An 18911-nucleotide genomic window follows, 5' to 3' on the forward strand; every position below is an offset into this window, starting at 1 on the left:
CTATCTATCTATCTATCTATCTATCTATCTATCTATCTATCTATCTATCTACGGTATGTACTAGCGTGAGGACAAAAATGTAACACAGTAACAAGGGGAAGATTTCAGCAAGAAAGTTGTTTTCTCACTAGAACTGTATGACTTCCGTCGTCTGCAGGTTTCATAGAACATGAGGCTTTTAGACTAGACCTGCCAGTTCCTTAACGCTTCACTGGCTGGGTCAATTTGATCTGAAAATCTAATTTTTTTTTCTAAATCAGAATGGCACATCACAATGCAAATTCAACCTCATTTAAATAAAGTGACTGCAACATTTTTGTGTTGAAGAGCCACTCTTCCTGATCAGCAGTTTTGGAATAAACCAATATCCAATTTTGTATGTTGTGGCATTTGGTGTTTTTTTTTTTAATGTAGCTTTTTTTTCAAAGGGTCTTTAAAATATGCTACTGAAGCAGCAAAAATAAAAAGGGAACTCATTAAAAATGCATTTCAGGATCACAAGTTCATTTCAGCGTTACATTCTTATATTTAAATGAAAGGCACTTCATTATAGCAGTTATAATAACTTCTTTTCATTTACATTTTCCCATGTATTTTCCCTTTCAATCTCTTCTCCATTACCTGTCTGTCCCTAAGCGGCAAAATCAGGGAGGAGAATGAGAGGGTGAAATAAAATTGAGCAGGCAACACTGCACTAGGGACATTATCCATTATCCTTGCAGGATATTATCATGGGGTTTTGAATTAATAGTCTCTAGAGCTCACAAAACTCATAAGTCCGTGACTGTATGTTTAGAGAAAGTGAAAAGATGTCCCAAGGAGTATCAGCTGTGAACTGGTACGACTGCAGTACTCCTGCTACAAGTTCTTCATTGTAGGCCCCACCATAAACTGAAACTCCTATTCCTAATAAAGTAATGTGACTGCACATCTATTTATGTAACCTGTCAGTCCAATGTACCCTAAAGGCTGCATCAGCATTTGTCTCTGCTCTAGAAAGGGTCTACAGAAGAGAGTCGGGTTAGGACAGAGCGACTCAAGGCAACTAAATCAAAGCTATAACTCACACTTGCCGACTTCCTGGTTGCCCCCTCAGGTCAGCTCAGCAGGGGAGACGTCGAGGGAAAGTGGGTAGCCAAAGGACATGATGACGTGAATGCATCATTGTAGCCCCACACCCGCTACACAATACTGTGATTACCAACATTGTGAAGTGAGGGCCAGGGCCATGATGAAGCAATTCAGCATGAATCGTGTCAGCAGCCACCCGCACTGCCACTATCGCCAGGTGAGTGGGCAGCTTGCCGGCAGATGGTGGTTGGCTCAGGAGACTTGCCAGAAGAGCCACCCGATTTTCGAGAGCCTTCAGCCATTCCGGGAGAGTAGGCAATTATGCTACTGTATAACTACTGCAGGGTTTCTTAGCCTAGTTCAGCAGTGCCCAACATAATGGGCTTGATGCAGAGTTTGTAGCAAATTGAACATATGTTGCTTCAAAGAATCGTGCACGGAAATAATGTATGCAACTTCTATGTGTATGCCTGGATTGCTACTAGTCAATCATCATCATTTACATTGACTCTGTACTAGGTGCAACCTCAAAGCATAGATCACAGTTGTGTCCACATGCCCTGACTGAACTCTGCCCATTTGAGAGTGCCCCTTTACAGCCCAGTTCCGCCTTTTCTGTCGCAAGTGTAGATGTGATCGAATACATATACTAGCGTGTGCCCATGTGACATCAAGCCAGAAATAGGCATATGTCCTGCATTAGTCCCTATGTATGCGAATCAACTTTGTGACTAATCTGAAGATTATTTAGTAATAAGCTTCTTTAAAACATAATGTACAAATTTAGCATTTTATATAAAATGTAACAAACATGAAATGAACGACTACTACATTACTACAACATAATGCAAATGAAACATAGTTAAGTAACATATTGGCTATTAGTGTGTTTAATTATTGTAGCATATTAGTGTACTTGATAGTTGTCTAGTAGCATTAGTTATTATACAATAGATATGCAAAGGAGCATTATTTATTTAGGGGACCCACCTAATGGAATTGTAACCAATGTTTTGGGTCCTTACCCATAGGTTAAGATTCCTGACCTGCACCAGAGAAAATCTAGGACCTTATTCAGAGGCGGCCGTACGGTCTATGACCGCACGGCCGCCATGATGTTTTGCCAGTGCGCATGCGCACGAGGGAGCCGGCTCCCTCGTGCGCATGCGTGAGACCCGCTACGACCGACAGCGCCGGTCGTAGCGGGTCTCCTTCCAATCAACATCGACAGCTCGCCCCGTTTGGAAGGCGGGCCGGGGGGGTGGCAGCCCAAACGGAGGCGTTCCCATGGGAACGCCTGCCGTTTGGGGGAGGCCCCACTGACATCACTAGTGATGTCAGTGGAGAGCTTCCGGCTCTGACAGAGCCAGAAGCTCTCCGGGGCTTACGACAAGTGAGACCCTACCCTAGGGTCTCGTCGTAAGCCCCGATGGTCGCGATGGTCTCTGACCATCGCAACCATCACCAGAGCGGTCGTTAGAGCTGTGGGTGTTAACCCACAGCCTAACGACCGCAACAGAGGCGGGCGGTCAGGATGCAAGTGGCTGCCCAGTTTCTGAGCGACCGCTTGCATCCTCCGACCGCCTCTGAATGAGGCCCCTAATCTCCATAAAAGCACAAGTGTTTTGGTTATTTAAAGGTGGCTTCCAAATGTCTGATTTTAGAGTGTGGCATAGTCTTGCTCATAGAAAGTGCAGGTATGGCACTCCCCTACTTCCATAAGGAGTGAATTAAGAACTTTTATTCTATAGATAAATGTGTTGAAAATCTGGTGTCCGTAGCAAGCAAGCTTATGTTTGCTCTCATTACCTAAACTTAAAATTAAATATTAAAGTTAAAATATGGTTGGTTGCTATGTACAACACTGCGTTTACCTAAAGGCCAGTTTTAAAAAATGGTCAGATGTTAATTAGAATAAGTGTAGGGGTAGATTGAACAAAGGATGGGTTTCATCCCGCTGTCCATCACCAGTGATTTCACCTCCAAGATGCCGGAAAAGCCAGCAGCAAAATCGCTACATCTATGTGGCCGCTCAGAAGTTTATTATGTAATAATGAAGAATGAAAATAACATTAATAATACTGTTATGGGGGAAATATTATTTTATTAATATAATTGGGTGCACAAATAATGTTTCATTTGATTAAGAGCAATATGTAGACAAAATATTGTTCAATTGGGCCAACACGTTGTCACGTCGTCGACATCGGCCAGTGTGTACGCACTACTAACGACCAAGCACGCTCCTGTTTGGCCGTCAGTTGCATCCTCAGATCAGCCCTACATGTAGGTCAATCTGACAATCCAGCTGACGACCCTATGCAGCGTGATGCGGCTGGTGCCAACATATCGTGTAGTCAGGCACCGGATCGTGTAATGTGAACCAGCCGCCCGTTATGTAGGTCCATCAGCGGTGCGGTTGTCCGTCCCGATGTTGGGTACGCATATCGATAAGTGTGTATCCAGGTTAAGAGATGGTCTACTGCTCATGTACTATGGGCTAATGCTCTGTGCTCTCTCGCTCAGGTGACAGTCTATGTGGCGAAGCCTAACAGTGCACTGCATTTACCTATATGCTGACACACCTGCCCATTTCTGTGAGCTAACTATGCCTCCTCTGTCAGCTTGTCACAACCCAGTGGACCCATCATGCCCCAGTGCAAGAGTGCTCCTGCTATTTATTTTTCACTTCCACTTGCCCCCACATGCTAGTCATGCCCTCTGCACTTCATTACTGGGAGAGGGCTTTGTATCATGCATTTGCTCAGGGCACCATGGCTCCACGTGGATAGGCCCGTCGAGAATGAGGACGGCCTCGGGTAAAGGAGGCATGGGCAAATTGGGAGAGCTCCACCTGTGGATCTTTTCAAATGTGTCAGTGAATAATGATTACACCTGTACACCTGCTGGGTGACCTGGAAAACATGACCTGTGTGCATACTTACCGACTTTTCTTGAGGCCTTTGCGGTAGCAGCCGGAGAGGAGCTCCTGCTCTTAGCATCGAGGGGCGGGGACAGACTACATATGTCAATAGGCTAAGTGACGTGATTCATTGTATTTAGCTCCGCCCCCTCCCATACAGACACGCAAATTTCTTGGAAAATATCCCCATCCTGTCCACTTCACTAGGAAGTGGGCAGGATGCGGGAGATCTGCCTACTCTTTTGGAGGTGGGTTACCCGAAAAATCGTGAACCTTCCGCAACTCCCGGGAGAGTAGGCATGTATGCCTGTGTGGGGTCCTGAGGACCGAGTTTGAGAACCATTGGGTTATATGCATCTTATTATATACAGTATATAGAAGAAAAACAGAAATCTGGAAGGAAGAACTGATACAGCAACATGAAACGTATATACAGAGACCTGGAGAGAGGAGTTACATATACATTGCCACCTGAACAGAAGAGCAAACTATCCTGGTACACTAGAAATGTTTCTTCGGTTTTGAAAATGTTCATTACATTTTCTGCTATAAGTGAATTTTAAAAATCGCATAAAGACCATTTTGCTAATGGAATTGTACTTTAGAATCGAACTTGTAGCTTCCTTTTACAAAGTTAGATGTTGATTGGTGTTTGATATTTAAATCAGAAAACACTGTATTCAATCTCCCATTTCTTTATTTTTAGTTGAGATGAAGAATTTACAAGCATTACTAAAGGAAAAAGGAAATACTACACTGAGCACTTAGAGGGAAGGCTCATATTTTGCAATCGTTTGATGAAGCGATAAAAAACATACATTCATTTTTATTTTTGGAAATCAAGGGAAATTCCACAAAATGTTGTCCTAAATCAGTTTTTATTATATGCTTTGTCATATATATAGACTTGTGGGCTTTAGTAAAGTGGCTATAGAAGCCAAATTTACTACCTTACGCTAATGCAAGATTGTGCAGGGCTAATGCGTGGGTTTGTGTGTCTGCAAGTGGAAACTCGTGCCGATTATTGATTTAACAGCCGCAGCAGCAGTTGTCATTAATATCGGCACTAGTACCAGCCCTATGCTTGGTGCAAGAGATCCATCAGAAACAGGCTTCTATCGCAGTGTGTGTGACTCAGTATCGCACAGAGACTTAGCTACACGTCGATGACATTCCCATGTCACTAAAAATCATGGCGGATCCGTGCAATCGCATCTTTGTCACCTAGTTGCTGCCCTGAAACAGACAGACAGAATAGAATGGAGATACATTATGCAAAAATGCGTAGCACTGCACACACTGTATGCAGAAACTCGCCGCTTACATATGTGCATAGAAATACGTTTGACTCAAAATCAGCCCCTTAAAATGTACTATCAATAAACCAGGGGAAATGCAGGATTTCAAAAGGGGGCTTCCAAATGTTTAATTTTGGAGTGTGGCCAGCCCATGAAGAGGGCATAATTAGCATAACAAGCTATAGGCTTGCTCATAAAAAGTGCAGTGTATGTAATATTTTGTTATAGATTTGTAATATTTCAGACTTATACAGGGCCAGCCCACTTTCCAGATATGGGCACCATTCCAAAATCAAGTCGCCTTCTCTCTGGTGCATTGGAGCAGATCAGTGAGTCTTGGAGAGTAGTTGGAGTTCAGGACTAGTTCGGAACTAGTTAACATATACAGTAGTGGCCAAAATTGTGGAAACCTTTTGGAAAATGTGTGCTTTTAGGGTTTAATTGCATATAACTGCATTATTTTTAAAGAAAATCCTATGAAGGTGTATATCACTGGAAAGATAATTTTATACATAATAAAAATGATCTTTCCAGTGATATCCACCTTCATAGGATTTTCTTTAAAAATAATGCTGTTATATGCAAATAAAGCCTAAAAGCACACATTTTCCAAAAGGTTTCCAAAATTTTGGCAACTACTGTATACACATTGGTCTCCTTGTACAGCCATGGCCAAAAGTTTTGAGAATTACACAACTATTGGTTTTCACAAAGTTTGCTGCTTCACTGTTTTTAGACTTTTTTGTCAGATTTTACTATGGTATACTGAACTAAAATTACAGGCATTTCATAAGTGTCAAATGCTTTTATTGACAATTACATTAAGTTTATGCAAAGAGTCAATATTTGCAGTGTTAACCCTTCTTTTTCAAGACCTCTGCAATTCGTTTCCCTATAGATTGTAAGCTTGCAAGCAGGGCCCTCTTACCTCTATGTCTGTCTGTTATTACCCTGTTTTGTTCTATCAATGTTTCCAATTGTAAAGCGCAACGGAATATGCTGCGCTATATAAGAAACTGTTAATAAATAAATAAATAAATAAATTCGCCCTGGCATGCTGTCAATCAACTTCTGGGCCACATATTGACTGATGACCGCCCATTCTTGCCTAATCAATGCTTGAAGTTTGTCAGAATTTGTGGGTCTGGGAAGTTTCCTGGCCATGGACCCAAAATGTCAATGTTTTGTTCCTGAGCCACTTAGTTATAACTTTTGCCTTATGGCAAGGTGCTTCATTATGCTGGAAAAGACATTGGTCGTCACCAAACTGTTCTTTGATGGTTGGGAGAAGTTGCTCTTGGAGGATGTTTTGGTACCATTCTTTATTCATGGCTGTGTTCTTAGGCAAAATTGTGAGTGATCCCACTGCCTTGGCTGAGAAGCAACCCTACACATGAATGGTCTCAAGATGCTTTACTGTTGGCATGACACAGGACTGATGGTAGTGCTCACCTTTCCTTCTCCGGACAAGCGATTTTTCAGATGCCCCAAACGATCTTAAAGGGGCTTCATCAGCGAAAATAACTTTACCCCAGTCATCAGCAGTCCAATCACTGTACCTTTTGCAGAATATCAGTCTGTCCCTGATGTTTTTCCTTGAGAGAAGTGGCTTCTTTGCTGCCCTTCTTGACACCAGGCCATCCTCCAAAAGTCTTCACCTCACTGTGCGTGAAGATGCACTAACACCTGCCTACTGCCATTCCTGAGCAAGCCCTGCACTGGTGGTGCCCTGATCCCATAGCTGAATCAACTTGAGGAGACGGTCCTGGCACTTGCTGGACATTCTTGGGTGCCCTGAAGCCTTCTTCACAACTATTGAACCTCTCTACTTGAAGTTCAATGATGACTGCACATGTTTCCTTGCAGGTAACCATGGTTAACAGAGGGAGAACAATGATTTCAAGCTCCACCCTCCTTTTAAAGCTTCCAGTCTGTTATGCTAACTCAATCAACATGACAGAGTGATCTCCAGCCTTGTCCTCGTCAACACTCTCACCTGTGTTAATGAGAGAATCACTGACATGATATCAGCTGGTCCTTTTGTGGCAGGGCTGAAATGCAGTGGAAATGTTTTTGGGATTAAGGGCTCGATTCAGACCCGCTCGCTAGATGCGTACGCTCGCCCAATGCGTATGCAAATCCAGCTAACTAACAGCAAGGCAGGTGATCATACAGCCAGGCATAAGCACACCCACTATGTCTTGGCGTGTGATTGCTCTGTGTATGCGGATGCCCACCAGCCTGTCTTAAGACGCCCACTTACGCACATCATCCCCAGGATGTGTATGCAACTATTGGTACCATCGGGTACCATAGGAAGCGAACGCAGCGCTTCTATTTGACCATACCCTACCACAAGCACTGTGAGCACTTCAGTGTAAAATTCAGCCAGGTGACGTGTACTATGATGCTGCATTTTAATTATGCACGCCTCTGAAATGGCATTGAGACACTCAGGCACGACCACTCCCTTTTTCAAAGACCAACCCCTGTCACCACCCACAAATGGCTTCTCCTGTCACTCACTTGGCTGAGCAGTCTATGCGCAGCGAGCGTATGCTTCCTGATCGTTCAGACTGGTTTGCACACAAGCACTGCGATGTGTACGCATGCGCACAATGCAAACATTGTCAGTCTGCATGCGAACGCTTCTTAGCGAGTGGCTCTGAATCGGGCCCTAAGTCCACTGTCATGGCAAAGAGGGACTGCAATTAATTGCAGTTCATCTGATCACTCTTCATGACATTCTGGAATATATGCAAAGTGCCATCATAAAAACTGAAGCAGCAGACTTTGTGAAAACCAATACTAATATAGCATTCATAATTAACACTATAGATGGTCTATAGTATAAGCTGTTAGATGGTCTATAGTATAGGCTGTAGGGGAGAAATTCTAAAAAACAATCAAACATATTCATCTCATATAAATAACGTAAGTGGTCAGGTAAACCTCCCATAATAAATATACATATGTGATATAGCCAGTAAGAGACAGGAGACAGGACTATGCTCTCTAAGCACACATTCTCCCACCTTACATTGAGACACCTGTCTCTTCTTGCTGGCAGCTGCTCTCTTGTCTCTCTGGTCTAGTGCACTCATTGATCCACACAAGAATTGGTAGGAAAATCTGCTGCCACTGGGCATGCGCAGCAGCTCCATCCTGACCTTTTGTGGCCTTAGGCATATTGTGGCCCTAGGAATCGTATTAAATACTACTACTAAATCGGTCATGATTTGAGCTGCTGTTTGCCTATGAATACACATCATGAATTCTATACCAATATTCTATATCAAGCAGGTCATTTAGGTAGGAAGCTTGAAGGATTACTGGTTCAGGGCCACAACAAAATATAACCTCATAGGAGTTAATATTTTCAGTATTATATTGCAGTTATGTCAGTGCATCATATGGTTTTTGGCTCAGCCATTTTAGGCTCCCAAAGTTTCTCTGCAGTCTCCTTCGGCATCCACATTTGATTAAGAAATCTAATGTGCATAGGAAAAAAATCATTTAATATGATGATACCTTTATTCCTGCACATCTGAAAAGCCCCCACATCTATTTCAATTCCAATATTTCAAATATATGTGAATATTCTTAGTAGCTCTCCGGAATAGTGCACCTTGCATTTTAAGCTATTTTCATGTTTGCAGTGCTTTTTATACTAGAAATAGCTTCAGGGTTGGCAACAGAATTCTTACAGTACTTACCTTATTCTATGTCCTCTGGCTGCCCTCTGCAGTTACGTAACTTATTCTTTGTCTTCTGGCTATCACGGCCAGGGCTTCTCGGCATGGTGGTCACCGGGTATTACCTGTGAGGTAATTGTGGTGAAGGGTCTCTGGCAGCGGTGCTGGTGTTTGGCGAGGAGCATTGGCTGCGCATGGTTCTGTGTGGGCACATTGTAACTGAGGCCTGGTGAGGCCTGGTGGTGTTTCTGTTCCGTTTGGCATGGGCGCAGCCATCTTGCCTCAGGTCATGTTATTCAAGCTGTCCAATCCTGGTGGGTCATGGGCTCTTTCCAGCCAGTCACAGCGCGGCACCTGGTATTTAGGAAGGTCCAGAGCCTTCATTCATTGCCAGTGCAAAGTGTTTCTCAGCTGCGGCTGAGAGAGAGTACCTGTGCCTTACCTGTCTGCCTGGAAGCGCTACTAGCCTGTACCTTGCCTGCTCCAAACCTGCTGGACTCACCCTGCACCCTCCATTTACCTTTTCCCCTGCCTGAGTACCTGAACCTGCTGTTTCCCTGCACCTTGCCTCACACTCTAACTCCCAGCTGGACTTCATTACCTCTGCCTGCACTTCATTACAGCTCACCAAACCTGCATACTGGACATTTCCTGCCTGTCACTATCTGGACATTCTCCCATTTGCTTCACCACAGTTATCAAGTGCACTTTAGTGCTAAACCTGGACTTTTTCTTTTGCCATTCCCATGTCTGCTAAGTCACTTATTAAAAACTCCACCTTTTTATTTAAATCTGCTTCTGTGTCTGCTCCTGACACCACCGCGGGTCCACAACAAACCCAGACCTTCACAGTTTGCACTGGCCCCATGGATCCGGCCACGGAACAGGAGTCTGGAGTGGATTTATTTTGCTGTATTGCTGGTCGTTTAAAAAACTTGGAAACTAAGAGATGTCTAAGCGACAAGATAATCTGCAAACCTCGTTAACCACCCCTGGGGTATCAGCAACTACACCTCCTACTGTGCCTGGTAATACAGGGACCAGGGTATCCCCTCGTTTACACCTACCTATGCCAAGCAAATTTGACGGCAATCCTAAGCTCTGTCGTGGTTTCTTAAATCAGTGTGACATGCACTTTACCTTACAGCCTGATAACTTTCCCACTGCTAGAACTAAAGTGGCATACATTGCGTCTTTGTTGTCTGGCTCAGCCTTGGATTGGGCCTCCCCACTCTGGGAACGTTCAGACTTGCTGCTGGATAACTATGCGGATTTTGTGTCATAATTCAGGAGGATTTTCGACGAACCTGGACGCACTGTGTCAGCATAGTCCAGTATCATGAGCCTGAGACAAGGAACCCGTCCTGTCTGCCAATATGCCGTACAGTTTCAAATCTTGGCATCAGAGCTTAAGTGGAATGAGGAGGCCCTCATCTCAGTCTTTTGGCATGGCCTTTCTGACCGATTAAAAGATGATCTGATCACCCGTGAGCTTCCCACTAATTTAAATGATATGATCTCACTCTGCAACAAAATTGACCTACACTTCAGAGAACGTCAGGCTGAAAAGCACAGAACTGACCGGCAAAGGTCATTTACGCCTCCCTTGCCTAACCGTCCACCCCATCCTCCTATAGATGAGGAGCCTATGCAGGTGAACCAAACCCATCTCTCCAAAGAGGAACATCAGAGAAGGATGCTAAAAAACCTCTGTCTGTACTGCGGAGATTCGGGTCACCTGGTGGCCTCCTGCTTCCGTAAATCGGGAAACGCCCATTCCTAACTGACCTTGGGGACATCAAGTTAGGAGTTATGAGCCTGTCCCCAAATACTAAAGATTTCAAGATTTCTGGAGCAGCTGGAGACTTCATGACTTCCAGCCTAGTCGATAAACTACAGATTCCTTGTTCATCTCTCAAGCACGCAATTTCCCTGACTTCTGTAGATGGACGGCCTCTAGCTAAAGGAGTGGTCACCAAGGAAACTCAACCAGTATTAGTTCATGTTGGGGCACTCCACTCTGAGTCTTAAAGTTCTTAGTGATACTAGAGGCTTCTCAAGAAATCATTTTAGGACTATCCTGGTTATGCCAGCATAATCCCAGGATAGACTGGTGTTCAATGCAGATTCTTTCATGGGATACTGACTGTCAGAAATCCTGTCTTCCCAAAATACAACCTGTAAGAAAGACAACTTCGTTAATATCTCCAGCTATTCCTAAGGAGTACCAGATGTTCTCTGATGTTTTTTCCGAACAACAGGCAAACGTCTTACCTCCCCATAGAGAATGGGACTGTCGAGCTGCTGCCTGACAAGATGCCACCCCGTGGTCGCACCTATCCTCTATCCATGCCTGTGACTCAAGCCATGTCCGAATACATCCAGGACAACCTAGCGAAAGAGTTTCTTCGTCCTTCCACCTCTCCTGCTGGAGCTGGCTTCTTTTTCGTTGGCAAGAAAGATGTGGCCTAAGACCCTGTATAGATTACCAGGGCCTTAATGATATAACGGTCAAGAATCGATATGCTCTTCCACTGATCACAGAGTTGTTCAACAGAGTTAAGGGGTCCATCATATTCTCAAAATTGGATCTGAGAGGGGCTTATAATATCATCCGTATTCGTGCTGGTGATGAATGGAAGACCCCCTTTAATACTAGAGATGGACATTTTGAATATCTTGTGATGCCCTTTGGGTTGTGCAATGCCCTTTTGCCGTGTTTCAGGGCTTTGTTAATGAAATTTTCCGGGCCTTGTTGTATGTCTCGGTTGTAGTTTACCTGGACGATATACTGATTTTTTCGTCTTCTATAGAGAAACATCATGAACATGTGAAGGAAGTATTATCCCGTCTAAGTAAGAACCACCTTTACTGCAAATTATTGAAATCTGTCTTTGGAGTACCCAGTGTGCCATTCCTTGGTTACGTCTTCTCCGGCTCCAGTCTTGAAATGGATCCCAAGGAGGTGCAGGCAATTTTGGATTGGTCCCGACCTAAAACCTTGAAAGCCATCCAGAGATTGCTTGGGTTCGCCAACTACTATAGATGTTTTATTAAAGGATTCTCCTCATTATTGGCTCCCATCACTGCTCTGACCCATAAAGACACTAATCCTGCCCTATGGTCACCTGAGACTGCCTTCCAGCTTTTAAAACAGGCTTTTATTTCTGCTCCAGTCTTACGTCAACCAGATTTGGACAGGCCTTTTCTATTGAAAGTGGATGCGTCTTCAGAGGCTGTGGGTGCAGTTCTTTCCCAGCGTTATGAAGATAATCGAGTTCATCCCTGTGGGTTTTTCTCCAAGAAATTCTCGCCTGCCGAAAGAAATTATGCCATAGGTGAACAAGAACTCCTGGCAGTGAAATTGGCATTAAAAGAATGGAGATACCTGCTGGAAGGGGCTAAGTTCCCCTTCACTGTTTTCACAGATCATAGAAACCTCTTATTCCTCAAGAATCTCCAGTGCGTGAGTCCTCGTCTGGTCCGATGGGCAATATTTTTTGCTTAGTTCCAGTTCACCCTGACCTTCTGGTCTGGAGCCCTTAATCAAAAGGCAGATGCTCAGTCCAGATTTCTCCTCTGTGATGACAAAGCGGAGAATCAACAAAATACCCCTGTCTTGGAGTCAAGAGTATATGCCACCCTACAAGTACAGCCTCCCACTGGGAAGTCCTTTGTGGCCCCGGAGTTAAGGAAGCAGCTCCTCACCTGGGCTCATTCCTCTCGCTTTGCAGGTCACTCAGGTACCCAGAAGACCCTGGAATTTCTGAAGAGAGGCTATTGGTGGCCATCCATGAAAGCAGACGTGTCAGAGTTTATTTCTTCATGCTCCTTGTGTGCTCAGCATAAGTCTTCACGCCAGGCTCCGGCTGGTGAGTTGATGCCGCTACCTATTCCATCATGTCCATGGACACGGATCTGCCGAATTCTCAAGGGTTCACTACCATCTGGGTCATAGTAGACCGATTCTCAAAGATGGTCCATTACATACCACTAAAGAAATTACCTTCTGCTCCTGACCTAGCTCATTTGTTTGTATAACATATATTCCGTCTCCATGGTCTTCCTGCCGAGATAGTCTCTGACCATGGTGTTCAGTTTACAGCAAAATTTTGGAGAGCCTTATGTTCAGTATTGCAAGTAAAGCTAAATTTTTCTACGGCTTATCACCCACAACGCAATGTCCACAACAAACCCAGACCTTCATACTGGCTGCCCTCCGTGGTTCCTCTGATCAGTCTTTCAGTGATGTGGCATGTGTGATGTTGTGACAGCACGTGCGCTGCGCAGCAACAATCAAAAATGACTTTATTGCACCTCCCACTGCAGATGGCAAGTGCAATACAGCGGCTCCCCGCTGGATGGACCTCGAACTGCTGCCTGCGTTGCTGCTGCAGTGATCAGCAGAGGCCCTGTACATGCCTGGACCCTGCTGATCACTGCAGCACAGGCAGCGGTCACACTCAGTGCCAGATTACGGTGCACATAGGCCTGAAGCTGAAATTTATGAAGGGCCTATTGTGTACAGCCACAAGGGGTTTGACCAGCGCCGGGGGTGTGTGTAACTAGTGATGTTGGGTACATGACCAGTGCTGTGTGGGTGTTGTCTGCACAGGGAGAGTGGCTAGCACCATGAAGGGCACAGCTAATACATAAACACACACATCTATACATAGAGGAGCAAACAGCAGTTTGGACGCCCAAAATCACGACTTATCGCACTTGCTGCATAGTTACACGCTGTATATACAATCAGCTTGTACTTTTTAATATGAATGTTCAAGACTTTCTTTATATGTGTTAACAATAAAATGGCAAACAGCGGCATTATGCCGGCGATGACTGCTTGTTAACAAAAGAGTGAGTGGTCATGACTGACATGTATGGGTGTATGATAGCAGACAGTATATTGTGATCGTTACATTCACAATACTGTCAGTAATTGCTTGAGAGATTCTTGAGACATTGAATAAGTGCTGTTGCTTATAGCATGATTTGTAACTTAAATTACATGAATTAATTGCTATTGCAACATAGTATTCCAAGCCCCCATGTGTTTAACATTGCCTATTGGCATAGAGAAACACTGTTTATTACGGCTGTACATGGAACAGCTTGGACTACCTAGTACCACTTTGTAGTAATGCAATATGGCAGTTATATTGTGACTGTTACATTTACAACATTATTGGTGTGAGACAGGTGTGTCTCCGAGTAATGAATCTTCACTTTTGATTCAATGTACTAACTATACTATACAAATTAGAAACCCAGTATTATAAGCCGAGTAATATCAACTTGGTAAAAGGAGAAAAAATTGTGTGTATTTTCAGATTAGGTTTGGATATATATAATGGTATTAAGATCATACAACATTATAGTGGTTTAATCCTTATAATTATGTGTTATCTTACAAACGTTATAAGACATTATTATACACTATAAGGACAACCACGTTTTAGTGACATCAGTGCAATTCAGCCTAATATTAGACGTCACGATATTGTCAGTCATGGATAAAATATGATATGAATAGTGTCATTATATTTACTGCCACTTGAGACTGATTGAATGCTGATTAGAGGACCCTCTATAGGAAAACATTACACTCATTTAGTGGCAGAGCATTTTGCACTCTATATAACTTATAGTGGATGACACTTATACTATACCAACAATAACCATCAGTCTTGTTAATTTCAATTTATTTTAACACACTATTTTCACGTGTTAGTCATTTATGTTTGTTTATATATTTTGCTTCAAATTATTTTAATGTATTAATAAAGGTTATATTTTAGTTTTGGATCCCATGGTATAATATACTGTATGTCTATATTCAGAGGTCCAATGAGTGCCCCATATAGGAATACTTTGTCTTTTTGTCTTCATGTTGAATTTTATTCCTGGGTGCACCTCCCACCACAGTAATTCTGATATAAAATAATATAGTTTATAATATAAATTAATATGGTAGGGAATGGACCAATGAGATTTTGAATCTGTGCGAGTGTTTTTGTTTGTTTGTATAACCCTATGGTCATACAGAGTGGCTGAGATGCCGGAGCCATTTTTATTGTGTGCGGGATCACAGTCACAGACTAAGACACGCCCCAAAAATGGTCACGAGACGCCAGCATTTAAGTCACCACCCCCCTGCCTACCAAACAATTTGCGAATAAATCCTCACTGCGAGCAAAAATTAAAATTAAACTTGACACATGCACAGTGCATCTCTAGACGCATGGAAGGGTTACGATAATCGCTCAACTGTGTAAACATCGATATTCCATCAATCTCTAAATCATGTCCATAGTATGATGTCAAACAAGTATGCATATATAACAGTGCATCTCTAGACGCATGGAAGGGTTACGATAATCGCTCAACTGTGTAAACATCGATATTCCATCAATCTCTAAATCATGTCCATAGTATGATGTCAAACAAGTATGCATATATATGATAAATGCATAAAAGGGGCTTTGGACATAAGTGGAAAGATTTGTTAAGGCATTAGATATCCCAATTTAACCTACCCACCTATGAAATAACATGGCATTCAGGTGCTGTACCAGAATATAATCTTTCCTCATGTATCAGTTTGAGAGGCAATAATGAAGGTTAATTTCATTTCCCTGACTAAAGAAGTCAAAATCTTTCACTGAGACTATCTTTGCCATACAGAGCCCCAGATGGTTATCTTATATATCAAAATTGATTGGTCTGTTTCTTTGTCTGTCCAGTTATGCATTTGGGCACCTCTACACTGATTGGGATAAAACCAACGTGAGGTTGTCCAGTTGGATCCTGGCCAGGTATTAGGGGGGTTAGGGTCCTGGATGGACCTCCTGCTGGTATACACTGGGCAGAACTTTGACCCTGGGAGCCTGTTCTTCCACTGGATGGATTTGGATGAAAAATTCACAGAGTTGTAACATTGGATCCCAGAAGACATACTAGGGGGTTGAGGTCTTTGTTGGACCTCCCGTTGGTGTACACTGGGCAGAATTTTGACCCGGGGAGCCTGTTCTGGGCATTTTTCTGGATGGATTTTAATGAAAACTTCACAGAAGGGTGGCAATTGGTCTGGGATTCCTAATGGACTGGTTGGGGTCCCAGTCAGACCTCAGGCGGAGTGCGCCGGGCAGAACTTTCCTCACTGGTGTGTTACTAAGCTGCAAATTATTTTTTAAATGTTGACAGTTACATCCAACTCATTGATAACTTAATAATAAGAATATTTAAACCCGCCAATGTCAGGTGCTTCAGCTAGTAAAATATAAGATTTGCGATTACATAACATATTCTCTCTGTTTTACAATGCAAGCTTCCCATGTGGATGCCCTCAGCTCCCCTCCATGCTTTTGAGAAGCTACAAAGGTAAAGCAGACCAGTGAGAATGCAAGATGCAAGGCAAGCAATTTACCTGTATAAGTGCCTTTTGTAGAACTACAAAGTATTACCAGAGGGCAAGCTAGAACTTGTAGCTCCAAGCTGCAGTGGTTAGCAGCCAGTCACATAATACACTTAATGTGGAATTACCATATTCATGGAAATGGGCACTGCTCATGCACTTTGGACCAGTGCTGCATGCTCACCAATAGGCTAATATTTTACAGATAGTCACTAGACACACACAGTACATTTTAGTTGCATACATGCTGACTGTCTTGCTTGTGCAGGGTACACGCTCTTTGGTGGCTGGCTAACCCCCTTCATGGACTCCTACCATCACAAGCCCATCATGCCCAATTTCGACACTGCCAGCGCTCATTTTCTTTTTTCATTTCAATGTGCCCAAAATAACAGCCACACTCCCAAGAACACTTCTGTACTGGGGAAGAGCACCACAGCAGGCTTTTACTCCATACGCCATGGCTCCACCTCTGAATGTCTACTCATGTCACTACCTTTGTGGCAAGCATTACTCGCAGTTATCTTTTCTGAACGCTGTTAAAAGTCTTTGAAAAGTTATTTTTAACAGTAACATTTACAAAGTTTGGATCTATTATAATGATTGTAAGTCACACAGACTCTCTATATCAATTGTGAAGAACCTGGGAAAAGTACAGACTATTTCATGGGTCGGTGACTGAAATTGCAGGGAATTAATAGTTTTAAGAGAAAAAAGCCCTACTGTATTTATTGGTAGAATCCATGCTGGAGGAATTTCAAGGAACAGTAATGATATGAGATATCAAAGTATGACTCCTTCCTCAGCCACTACATGAGGGGCACTCTGGCTCACAACAGGAATAGAGGAGGTACTGGGGGAGGAATAAAAATGCTGGATATCTGTTATCCCCAGTTTGCAATTTGGAGAAGCCCTCTCTCCCAATAGGACAATCCACCCCTGTGTGGGATGTTGGGCTTTTAATGTGATTCTGGCACATATGCACAGTGTGTATGTCTTGGCAGCAACCAAAATATTCATCTTGCTCTATCAGTACTCAGACTTCAATCAGGTAAGTTGCCTCTAATTGGAAGCAATTTACTGTATCTGTGGCTGATGTAAATATTTGTTAGCTTCTGATCCACAGATCCACAGTGCTTAAAGTGGTCCTAGAGACATGGTCCTAGAGACGTGGTGGACCCCCCCCACGTCCTTGGTGCTTTTTCAATAAAGGGAAAGCACATGCCGTAAGCACAAAAAATGGGTGTGGTCACACAATAGTATCCCCAATACAAATTAGGTCACACAGGAGCACAATATTATTCACATTACACCGCATATAGCGCCCCTGAATCAGATTACACCACATAGTAGTGTCCCTTAGTCATGTTAAGACACACAATAGTGCCCCTTTTACACAGTGCCCACATTAGTGCCCCTTACACACAATGCCCACAGTAGTAGTGCCCCAATACACATAATGCTCACAGTAGCAGTGCCCCTTATACAATGCCCACAGCAGTAGTGCCCCTTATGCAATGCCCACTGTAGTGGTGCCCCTTATACAGGGTCCCCAGTAGTGGTGCCCCTTATGCAGTGCCTACAGTAGCGGTGCCCCTTATGCAGTGCCCCCTATGCAATGCCCCCATTAGTAGTGGCCCTAGTAGTAATGCCCCCAGTAGTAATGCTCCCTGTAGTAGTGCCCCCAGTAGTAATGCCCCCAGTAGTAGTGCCAACATTAGTAGTGCCCCCAGTGGTAGTGTCCCTTACACAAAAAAAATACAATTAAAAATACAAACACAATGCTTACCTTAAGCCCCGCTCCTTCTTCCGCTGCCGTCCAGTCCGATTGATCCTCTGAACTGTGGTAGAGACATCATGACATCTCTCCCATAGTGCCCACTGCTTAGTGAACTCCAGCATTTGGCTGCCGCTGTAAGGAAGAAACTGGGCGCCCACTGGTAACAAAATATCAGCAGGCACCCGCCAAATGGAGCCTCCTTGTGGCGCGGGGTGACTAGCCGGGTAAGGTTGGCTGGAGGAGTAGTTCCACCTCCAAATGGAACTGACGGAATACAACGGAATGGAACTGACGGAAAGCTGTTCCCCTTCCGTAGATGTACCTGGAAATGACGTGAGTGAGGATGGAAGTGCGGTTTCATGCCCATAAAGGCCACCAAAATAAGGAACTTGTCCCCACGTGGGTTCACTTTGCTCACCATGCTTTGGGCACGGTGGTTTGCTTCGCTCGCTATAGGTTTATATACCCCCTCTATGTTCACGTGGATAGTAGGGAATGACGTTAGACAGTAACTGATGACGTCAGGGCACTGAAGGGGATCTATCCACTACCATACAATGAGCCCTGCTCCTTCTACATCGAGAACCCATTTGGCCATTGAAATTCACTGACATATTCTCCCAGCTATTGTGATATCTCTAGATTGACATGACTGTACTAAATGCAATAAGTATCATATAAACTTTCTCATGTTTAAAGAAAGTAAACAATTTAAACAGACACTACA

The 18911-nt window shown here is 43.6% G+C and overlaps 1 protein-coding gene across 3 annotated transcripts in view; it reads right to left on the bottom strand.

Annotated features, from left to right (window-relative positions):
* Positions 1-18911, bottom strand: part of IKZF1 (IKAROS family zinc finger 1) — a 147835-nt gene that overhangs the window by 13515 nt on the left and 115409 nt on the right. The window lies entirely within an intron of this gene.

The sequence above is a fragment of the Taudactylus pleione genome, unplaced genomic scaffold (assembly GCF_031769625.1).
Source record: "Taudactylus pleione unplaced genomic scaffold, aTauple2 ptg000386l, whole genome shotgun sequence".
NCBI lineage: Eukaryota > Metazoa > Chordata > Amphibia > Anura > Myobatrachidae > Taudactylus > Taudactylus pleione.